Source organism: Copadichromis virginalis, linkage group LG3, assembly GCF_057382275.1.
Source record: "Copadichromis virginalis isolate Kocher_CV1m ecotype Utaka linkage group LG3, C_Virginalis_male_GT1.1, whole genome shotgun sequence".
Classification (NCBI taxonomy): Eukaryota; Metazoa; Chordata; class Actinopteri; order Cichliformes; family Cichlidae; genus Copadichromis; species Copadichromis virginalis.
In genome coordinates, this window is record NC_140620.1 from 50,947,066 (window position 1) to 50,958,091 (window position 11,026).

Here is an 11,026-nt window from a genome sequence, read left to right on the forward strand (position 1 = left end):
ACAACATACAACCCACTAACAATTTAAATGATCCCGTTAAAGAGGTGGGTATAGGTTAAAAAACAAAAAACAAAAAAAAAACCACGATATTTTACTGACAATACAAGAGAATGAAGATGATGGAAATCAGCCAGGACAAGTCATTAAATATCTGTTAAATGTAGGTGTGTAAATCCACAAAGAACTGTGAACCTCAGCAGCAGTAGTATCACAGGTCATCTGCTCACAGCCTGTACACTAAGAAAATCTACTGGAGCACTCAATAGAAATAATTGTGAGACGTGATTATGTTTAGAGGCAAAGGTCACCATTTACAATGTAGGCAACGTAAAATAGAGATATATTTTTAATCATTCTTCCTTTTCTGTTCTACTACCCAGTTCAAGCTGAGTGCATTCATTGGAATTAAAATTCAGACTAAGATAAAGTTAGTATTTTCAATCTATTATTTTATTATTACATTAATGTATCAGAAGGTTCAGTTAACTTTGCATAAAAAAGATGGCAGGAATTTTCTTAAAGGAGCTACCTTTACTTTCTTACTTTGAGTTCATTTCGGAACCTGAGTATTTTTTTAACACAAGTACCTGTACTTCTACTTAAGTTCAGAATTTCTGTACTTCTGCTCCCTCTGGATAAATAGGTGTACAAATTTCCCGAAACACTGAAGGCAGCATCTCCCAGCCGTCTCTCCGGGCGCACAGGCGCAATGGCCCCTTGATAAGAAAGGGGAATGAGGTGTGTGTGTGTGTGTGTGTGTGTGTGTGTGTGTGTTTGTGGATAACTTAATGACCAACCTAATAGTCATCCACAGTCATCGTCGCATGTGGTATTTTTCTCATGCACAATACTTCCTGGATTACTGACTTACTAAGCTTGTGGGTGTGGTGGCATATTCGATGTTTAACTGCTCTACAGATACTTGAAAAGTGTGGAAATTGCTGTGAAAACTATCGTGATATTGGTACTGCAGTATGTTTCTAAATTGTTTTGTATGATGCTTATACTGTGAATAAATGGGCTAATATATACATTTGACTTAGAGCACCTCTTGCTGGAAATACATTTAATTACACCAGTGCTGCTCCCATAGTAGGAGTAAGAATAGAGAAGTACTATGGAGTTACTGTATATGCAAAGTTAATGACTTTTTCTCAGTGTTATTATTATTATTCCTTATTTTTATGGCAGGTGCACGTGTACTTACTACTTGGCAGTTTGAACATCTTCATTGCATTCTTTGCTGCTAAATAGATGAAGCATATGCCCCTTTACCAGGTTAATTTTGCATGCATCATAAGGAAATGAATTCCCTGTTTGGCCTGAATGCCTCCTGGCTCATCTTCAAACCCTGCACTGTACCAGTAAGCATAATGTTAACATCTGATTAAAAAAAAAAAAAAACTGTCAAGGTATGAATACACTAAGATAACCATAATTTGTCAGGACAGCTACTTTTTATGCTAAAGAATGTTGTTTGCCCAGATAGTTGCCAGGTATGTTCACTTAAGCTGCAGCTGTGTTAACAAAACAAGTACAAACATGCCAGTCGGTAAGTCGGTTTATTTAAGATATTTCAGTATATATTATGTGTTTGTAATTTTCCATATAAAATACATAATTTCTTTTATTTATGCAGTTGCTTTGATCAATATGGTGTCCAAAAGAGAAAATATATAACATGAGGGTTTGTTCCTAGTAACACACAACGTTAGACACGTTTATCGCGTCGCATCAGTTTATAAACTATAAATACAAAAATACGTACGTCAAACCGATATGAATATTGTGACTGAGCAAATTGTGTTGTTTTAATTAGTAAATATGTCTAGCTGGCAAAGTAAAAGAAATGTTATGAGGAGTGAGGAGTTATGCAACTGGGGAAAACCCCAGCAAATGCTTTATTTCCTTAAAGAACAGCACTCAAAACATTAAAAGGAGCAGGTGACGAGGTGAAATGTTGGCAGGTTGACATTTAATTATTACCAATCAATTATAGATTACAGATTATTTTTGAGCCAAGATCTTGAGTTTAGGTAATCAGGATTGACTATAAAACTGCCCTCGGTTTAAAAAATGGTCAATGCAATACTAAGAGAATAAGCTTTTTTCCCATATAAGCTGTAATCCTTTTTTAAGCAGTTCCTTGCAGTTCCTTCCACTGAAGTTACTGCACGTCACCATTCTGCACGTTGTATATTAAAAAAAATATTTATCCTGAAGAAAAATATTGCCAGAATGCCCATGAAAAATCACAGAGACATGACTTGACAGTACTCACTGCAGCATTTTGCGGTCACCCAAAGATATTTCAGGGAGTTTTGAGAACAACTGGATAATAATGGGTTAGTCCAGTCTAGAACTAATAAATAACTAATGAATTCATTTTTCAGTACCAGAATGATACAACACGTTTCTAATTTTTTGAGATATTGTGCAAATACAAAGATGCAGTCCTACGTATCTTGGTCAAAAATGACCCCAACATTCCTCACAGTGTTACTGGAGGCCAAGGTAATGCAATTTAGAGTAAGCATCTGGTTAAACACCATGTTCCTAAGTTTTTTAGGGCCAAGCAAAAAAACTTTCTTTCACTCCAGCTTTTTTATGTTGCTTTTGTGAATATAGCCTGCTGTGGCATCAGACTTTTCCTAATCTCTTCTATATTCTGTAGTTTCTGCTGTACAACCAGGTTGTTGTACTTGTCCTGAATATTTTTTCTTATAGAGCTGTCTTATAATATAGTCTTTGATATACAGCCACAGTAGCTCAGTTAACAAGGTTTACTGAGAATGTCAACAAGCAGCTAATCTGCCCTGAATCTGCCATATAATCAGACGTGCAGGCTTTTGAACTGAGCACAGATAAAAAGCTGAAACAGCTGAATGGACTCTCTCCTCTTTAGTCCAGAGAATGTGGAGTCTATGTTTTTAAATTTTTATTTGTCTGACCACAGAGCAGTTTTCAACTTTGCCTCAATTTTGGCTTTTTTTTTCAGAATGATAAAGCTTTAACCTGCATTTGTGGATGGCATGGTGAACTATTAGTGACTGTCCATCTTTCCTTCGCTACATTTCTAATATGCTCTTTTTATACCCAGTCATGTTTCTGACCTGTTGCCAATTATCCTGCTTCGTTGCAAAATGTTCTTCCTGCTTTTTTTTGGTATCACCTAATTTTTCAGCTTTTAGTTGCTCACACGCAAACTTTGTTGAGACATGTTGCTGCTATCAGATCCAAGTTAAGTTTAGATTTTACTTCCTGATAGTTTTGTCAAATGATTAGTCACAGAAGAATCTGTTTTACTTCCTTTAGTCTTAGCTACACCCACAAGGATGATCTTTAAACAGTCACAGCAGAAGTTAAGCACTAATAAACTCTGACATTGTCATGCTCAATGAATCCTAAGGGGCACTTGGAGTATTTTTTTTCTAAGAATCGGTAAGAACAATTTATATTCGTATTCTATTTTTATCTTATTGTATATTTTTATTCTATTTTATTCTACTGTATATAGTATATTATTTTATTCTATTCTGTACAGCTGTGTACTGTATTTATTCTTATTGTATTCTAATTTTTGCGTCATAACTTTTGCACTGTCCACTTCCTGCTGTGACAAAACAAATTTCCCACGTGTGGGACTAATAAAGGTTATCTTATCTTATCTTATCTTATATATCTAACATATTTAACTGGAATGTTTTCTAAGGATCTGTTTCCACATCTGCACATCCACACATATGTTATATTTATAGTAGCAAAGATATATTTATTTTACATTAAACAGTTTAACATTATGACTTTTTTCATAGTTTGGATTTATGGATTATAGACTGATCATCCTGGTGTTCACAGGTTGGTGCCTCTTTTTCTATTTAAAAAATCATTACAGGTCAAAAGTCTTCCTTTAATCCTACCTACATACATGTGTTTCTAGATAACATGTAACTGCAACAGAGTGGTCAGCTTGAAAAAAAAAAGCTGTATCCATCAGTCGTAAATGTATTCTTGAGCAGCAGTCCCCAACCACTGGGCCATGGACTGATACTGGTCCGTGAGTCGTTTGGTACCAGGCTGTGGCTTGGGTTGTGCGTTGAGGCTCAGGTGTGAAATTTATGGTTTTCAGGGTTTTTAATCTTTTTTTTTTTTATCGTTTCTATCGTAAAATTGGTTTCCCTGGGTCTTTCCCATATGTTATGTTCTTTTTTTTTGTACCGGTACTGGTTTTATTTATTAATGTTTTATAGACACGACACCTTAAAGGTCGGTCCATGAAAGCACTGTCAGACATAAATCGGTCCATGTTGTAAAAAAGGTTGGGCACCGCTGCTCTAGAGGACATCTGGATTTGTTGCTGTAGTCATAATTTTAGATTTTTCTTAAAACTATGACAAAAACTAACTAACTAAACTAACTAAATTAATTCAAATACAATACAGATTTCAATCAGTTCCGAATACTGTCTGACGCATACTTCCCCACAGTTATGTAAACCTGTTCAATGGTTTTTATGAGCATGAAACTGAAGCTAGCTCTAGCTAAGCCTGCAGAGGACAAATTGTCTCAGTTTTAGATTTTAAATTCAGTGCTGTTTAGTCTAGGTTAGGTGCAGCATTCATTAATGTTATATAACACAGGTATGTAAAAGTAAAGTCAATGACACGGTATTGAAGGAGGTATTTTCATGATATAGATTTATGGTGAAACACAAAAATCATATCATTGATTAAGACACTTTATGAAGCAATATTTCTAATAATATATCTGATTCATATTCCCTTTTATATCATTTTGTTAAATAACATATAAATTCTACATAATTCATAATGCTACATAATTTAATAATGCCTTATTTCAGGAGCACTGGTTAGTGTTGCCTTTTGTCAGACTCGTCAGTACTACTTTGTGAGCACCTCAAAGACATGGACAGATGCACAGAGTCACTGCAGAAATGTCTTCACTGACCTGGCAACCATAGAAAACACAGCTGATCTTTATGCTGTCACAAGCATTGCACCAAACACAGGTGAGTGTTTAATATTTGAAGTAAAAATAATACATAACAAACTGTAAAAATATATACATTCACAATAATAAAATTTTTGAGAAACCTTAAAGGAATACAGAAAACTGCATCTTTTTAAACAGGTAAGGCATGGATAGGTCTCCATGATGACCTGCAGAACAGTTGGAGATGGTCCCTAAATGACAGCAGCTTCTATGGCGTGGGAGAGGCAGCATTTAGAAACTGGTACCCTAATTCGCCCAACAATCTTAATGGACAGCAACAGTACTGTGTGGCACTTTTAAGTGGGAGTTCATACAGTGATAGATGGGATGACCGTGATTGTGGCGATAAATACTTCTTTGTGTGCTATAATGGTGAGTTTACATGGAGTAAGAATTAACAATGTGTCAAATATTTCTCCTCAAACATTTTGACCTATTCAGTCTAGATCATAAATCTACTATTAGGTCTCCCTTTTCATTTCCTGAACTCCACACACATTTTATTGAAAATATATAATAGGCAAGTCCAACCTATCAGTCTACTGGTTCATTATTTCTGTATATTTGCAGGTACAATAAATGGTGAAGCATCCTTTGTTAAGGTTAACAGTGCTGTAAATTGGACTGATGCTCAGAGTTTCTGCAGGAATAATTACGTTGATCTAGCCAGGTATAGTATCCACTAAAGAAGACTTTTCTGTTTATTATGTCAGGGCCATTAGCTGATTAGTTGGTTGCCTACTTTTGTTTTAGTCTTTTTTTTCTTTTTTTTTAAGGTAATAGAAAATAATGAAAATATACTACACAAAAAGGTGTTTGTTATATGTAAGACTGCTGTTCCCCTGTTTGTTGCTGGTTGACACCAAATCTCGAAGGAGCCATTAAACGCACTTTATTTTAAAATAATTTAAATAAGTTCTAATAATATATTGGAAAATGCATTGCATGTTGAAGTATCGGTTGTTTTACTTCTGCTTTAAAAATCCAACTCTTCTTCTTGCAGTATACGAAATCAGACAGAAAGTCAAAAGATCGCGGTCCTAGCAAATGGAGTTTTTGTGTGGATCGGTCTGTATCGGCAAAAAGTGTGGTCTGATGGGACTGACTATCTATTTCAATACTGGGCCAGTGGGCAACCAGACTCTGGAAATGAGCGGTGTGTTGCTGCAGATTTCAGTGACTCAGGACGATGGTCGGATGAATTGTGCTCTAACAACTTTCCATCCATCTGTTTTACTACAAGTAATAGATCCAATTTCTACTCTCACATACTGAATAGATATTCATTTTTGAGTTAAGGCAGTTTACTATGAGGTGCTGTAAGGGACATTATTACTGAAACGCTCTCACACACACACTACTGAAACGCTCTCACACACACTACTGAAATTTTATCTCTCACACACCCTACTTTAAGGTGTCTTGGATAAATACAATAAAATAAAACCAGTAACGCTACCCAAAAAAAGAAGATTTATTCATAACACACAGGAAAAGGCCCAGGGAAACCAAGTTAACAATATAAACTATATAAAAATACAAAAACGATAAATACCCTGAAAACCATAAATTCCAAACTCAAGCCTCAACTCTTGCGACCCGGTACCAAACAACTCACAGACAGGTACTGGTCCAGGACCTGGGGGTTGGGGACGGCTGTGCTTGTAGCCTAAGTGAAGCATCCATTCCTGGATTCAAGGGAGCTAAAATATTGTTAAGTAATGCGGCTTGAATCCAGGAATGGATTCAAGGTGCAACACGGAATTTGGCAAGTATGTCCTGTTTCCCCTAAGCTTTTTATATCGGCAACTCAGTTGTTAACACTATTAATCAAAAATTCTAACGACATAGAAGGAATATAAATTTTTAATAAAGACTTCAAAATAAGTCAATTCGCAGATGATACATCTATTTTTTTGATAGATAAATACGTGGTAGAGAAAACTAAATTTTCTCTAAAGCTTCTGGTTTATCTCTCAGTATCAAAAACTGTGAACCACTCCCGATTCATACACTCTAAAAAGTAATTAATGGGATCTTTAGTCATTACTTACATATATATGTTGTTGTGAAATGAAAAATCAAGTTCATAAATACTGTTAGACTTCCTAATTAAAATTTTTATTTTATTGAGTTCGGGTGACACATAAATTATGCCTCTTTACTCAATATATAATCGTGATTTGTCTGAATTTAAAATCTTCTTTTAATCAAAAAACAATATAATTTTAAGTTCTGTCGATGTAAAATACAACTTGATGACGTGTAAACAGCTCATAGTTCCCTTCTTCTACACAAGCGGACATATTCAACAGCACGTGTTCAAGGTTTATCAAGAGCTGTGTTCGTCGCGAACGGTGAGTAATTTTATGCGAAATTACACATATCTGCAGTCGCTCTGGATTTTGTTAGTTTACTTTAAAACAACGACGTAACATACATAACATACATCTTAGCTTGCCCCCGCGTTTGTGTGTTTTAATATACACACAGCAGCTAATTCCGCGATAGCATAAATTGTTGGGCTCTTTTTGGAAAATTTAACACTGACGTTACTCTAATGCAGACCACTGTAATTGTCTTATAATTTTTAAAAGATAGCGGACGTTGTTCGCCCCGGCGCAAACTACTATGCTAACGTAGCTAGCCAAGCTAAGTTGTGTTCACTGTGATTTTATTTTTGAAATGTGAAATTTATTTTTTGAAGGGAAGCATTTTATGTTAGTAATTGTTAAGAAACGCTTCTAAATTTTCGTAACGTTACGGGGTGAAGTTCAACCCCATTGGCTTCTGCGCAGGAAGTGCGGTCGCCATTAGTCCGGTGTGTCTGTTGACCGCTAAGAGCGGTTCTTCACCGGCTGCTCGGCCTATTTTCACAGGTAAAAGACCAGACTTAAGTGCACTGTGCCGCATATGGTAGGCTAGTTAGCTGTCCCTAATTTTTGGGTACTTTCCGTGTTTTGTAGAGGCGACGTGCATTGGCACTGGCTGTAACATTGATATGCCTCAATAAAGGTTGAAAGTAAGAAAAAAATCAATAGCGGGCCGCCATCTTGGTTGGGTCCCCATTCGCCACCAGTGCATTTTTTCTACTGAGGAATGTATTCACCCATGGTAAATAAGGAAAATGTTTAAATATTTTTCCAAACAGATAAGGCAAGAAAGGTCAATAATCCCACATATGGTTTCAGTAGTATGCCAGTTTTTGCAACACTAGGGTGCACAAAAATGACCATAGCTGCTGACTCAGCATTGATTCCAATTTGGTTTTGGAGAATGAAATGAAAACAGATCAAGTGGGATTATTGACATTGTAGCTTGTGTATAAAAAAGTTTGGGGTTTTTTTCGTATTTACTGTCAGAAATGATTCTGTCCTGTCATGCCACACCTTATGTTTGCTTTTGTTGATAAAAAAAAACTATATATATATATATATATATATATATATATATATATATATATATATATATATATATATATATATTTTATTTATTTATTTATTTTTTGAGTTAACACATTCCTCAGTAGAAATACATGCACTGGGGGCGAGTGGAGACCCCTCCAAGATCGCGGTCGTTGGGGATACACGCTCCAACAGACTGGCCCAGTCCATGTCACCTCTATGTATATTTGATCTATGGAAAGCCACGTTAGGCCTTCCAGCACCCAGTGTATTCAGGTCTATGTAGTTTTGAATGTTTGGTTCTAGCTCACACAGCTTTGACAGGTGAAACTTATTCACTGTATTGAAGACTCACAGGTGAAGTTGAAAATACCATCTTTTGTATTTTTGTGCAGGCACAACTTTCTGGTGTTATACACTGTCCTGGCGTTGCAGATCTAGGGGTTCCAGTTAAGACGTGGTCAGCCTTCTAAAGAAAGTGGGAATCTCACCGAAATATTCAGTTACTTTGCTGTGTTTCTTGCCAGGACAAAGGCTCAAACCATCATCTTCTCCTGGTATCGAATACCAAGGGACCTTCTGAAGTAAGCTTTAACAAGTAAGCTTGAATTGAGTAATTCAGAATCATGAAGTATGGATTGGCCTTGCAAAATCTGTAAATTTGCAACCTCCACTAAGGAAGAGCTGATGAAACATTATAGGTTACGCCATATCCCCAGTGTACAGCCTCTGCCATGTCCTTACCTAGATTGTTTTTGTTCATTTAAGTCATGGGGTAGCCAAAAATCACACAGATCAAGGAAACACTCAACTCACTCAACAATGAGAACCTCTGAAATACTCAGTTTCTGTTGCCAGTTCTGTAATGTGGGCACATTTTCCACTGAAAAAGAGTATTTTGAACACCTATTTTTTTCTATCAATCAGGACAACACAGTTGAAAAGCGCAGAGAAATTGCTATTCGCTGCCTCATAGTCTATCTTGGAGAGAAGGAGGAGGATCTTTTCAAACAATACAGCGCAAGTACTTGAGTTGGTTTTTAATTTTTTGTTTAGTTTTGAATGCATGTCTCTGTTGGGTCTTTGTGTTTTGTTCATTGGATTTTCTGTTCAGGGTTGAGTATTTAAGTCATTCAGTGCCATAGACGTCTTTAGACGTCAAAATGAATCCGAACGCTCAGTGCCATAGACGCCTCTTGAGCTTTTTATTGAATTGAGAAGGTGGTGGAGTTGATTACATGGATAAAATCCCACCAGCGTGACAGTCGGCTCTACTGAGAACGAGTATTGTGGCGCGATTTTTGATCCAGCTCGTCATTTCGAGCTTGAGGTGTCTGCAGCCTGACGTCATGGTTTTTCTAGCGATTCCAGTGAACATGAACCGGATTTATCTGACCAGTATCTCCTGTTAGAAACTTCTGAAGGCAGCAGGGACCAGAATAATGAACGATTTGCTGCATAAAACGCACAGAAATTGTTGATAGACGAACCGATGGCCGGGTGGGGGGTGAACAGACTAAGTCGCGCACTCACTTGTGCGGGAGTAACACACACACACAGACTCTCTGAATCATAAATCAGTCGCTTTTTTCTTATATATTTTTCAAATGTTGAAATTGTCTATAAACAACTATTTTTATACAAAAAATAATCTGCCAAAAAGTACATTTTTACAGGTGATTTTTTTACTTCATAGTAGTAAAACATAGTTGAGATGTTGCATGAATCATTGAAACACGAAATATTTACATCAAAGTCACTGATCTGCTAGAAAAACCTATTTACACAAAGCGCTTTTGATCCAGAAACAGGTGTTTTGTCATGAAAGTTTCTCTTTTCTACTGCAGATTTCTAAATAACAGAGGTAGAAACATTTTTTTTTGCTGCTGAAAGAAGAGAGACTCATTTTTGTCATGGTGGTTTCAGAATTCACATAGTCATAGAACAAAATATTCTGTGAGCCTTCAAAATCAGTGAAAAAGCTAAATATCTCTGGCACTGAGGGGAGTATGAAATCTGAGAGTGGCTGGCACTGAATGAGTTAAGGGACATTCCAACCCTAAGTGAAGATATGTCTATTGCCATGTATAAGTGAGAAAAAAGCATTTCAGAATTACAATCTGAAGATGTTTATTGCCATTGTCATTGAACATAATTTGCTGAATAGAAACCTGTTTCCGTGATAAGGTGCAACATAAACACACAGGATAAAAAATTTTGTAGCCAGCGCAGTCATTTTCCTGATCTGGCAGCAGCTTTAGCAGAGCATAAACAATGGAAGTGAATGGCAGGTACTAGCATTTTGTGTGCAAAAGTGATTAAAATCACTCAATAATGATACCAAGTATTCCTGGGGAGCTCAACAATCATGCTGACTGCAAATGAAAAGTATGAATTGACATGAAGGATTTTCAGGAGCCGATTTAGACTTGGGACTACATTACGACAAAGCACTGCTGTAAGCCTCCACATGGTTATAACACAGCAGTTGAAGCCACTGCCGACCAGTGTCTATAAACCAACATGCTATTTGTGCAATATTTCTTCAACAAATCAAAGACCCATCCATTGTTACTGCAGCTTACCATGCTTGTATAGTAGTGGCTGTG

The 11,026-nt window shown here is 36.5% G+C and overlaps 1 pseudogene; it reads left to right on the forward strand.

Moving 5' to 3' along the window:
• The first annotated feature begins 3,824 nt into the window (after positions 1-3,824).
• LOC146715162 (macrophage mannose receptor 1-like) overlaps positions 3,825-11,026 on the forward strand; it is a 76,025-nt pseudogene continuing 68,823 nt past the window's right edge.